This window comes from Capsicum annuum, chromosome 5 (assembly GCF_002878395.1).
Source record: "Capsicum annuum cultivar UCD-10X-F1 chromosome 5, UCD10Xv1.1, whole genome shotgun sequence".
NCBI lineage: Eukaryota > Viridiplantae > Streptophyta > Magnoliopsida > Solanales > Solanaceae > Capsicum > Capsicum annuum.
In genome coordinates, this window is record NC_061115.1 from 206,183,104 (window position 1) to 206,183,643 (window position 540).

Consider the following 540-nt stretch of genomic DNA (forward strand, 5'->3'; position numbering starts at 1 on the left):
ATGGTCTTGTTCTAGTGGAGTTGGAAATTGAAATTTTTATTATTCTTGGACTTGTTGTGTTCTTAAGGTTCTTCACCCTTTCATCATCTTGTTAATCCTTAAAGTGCAAACTAGATCTAAAAAGGTGAAAGACAAGCTTGTAGTAGTTGTTAGTGAAAGACTTATCCCTATCACTTTAATGACTTTTCATCTATTTTTTCTTGATTTAAGGACCTTGTTTCAAGGAGAAAGTTCAAAGAAGTCAAGTTTTGCTTTTGAAATTTGAACAAAAAGGCTCAAAGACCACTTTCCCTCCATTAACCAAATCCACCAATTCCAAATTATATATTGATCAAGACTTGAAATTGAAAAATAAAATTTTGATAAAACTCGAAGCCAATAGTGGACTGCCACGTCATTAAAGTACTGTTCAGACAATTTTTTGAGTTCAAATTTTAGATTTCTTAGTTTCATTTTATTGTTTCCTAGTTTCGTTTGTTTGCTCGACACTAATTGACAACCTAGTAATACCCTACTAGCTTGTAAGTTAGTTTTGTGTAC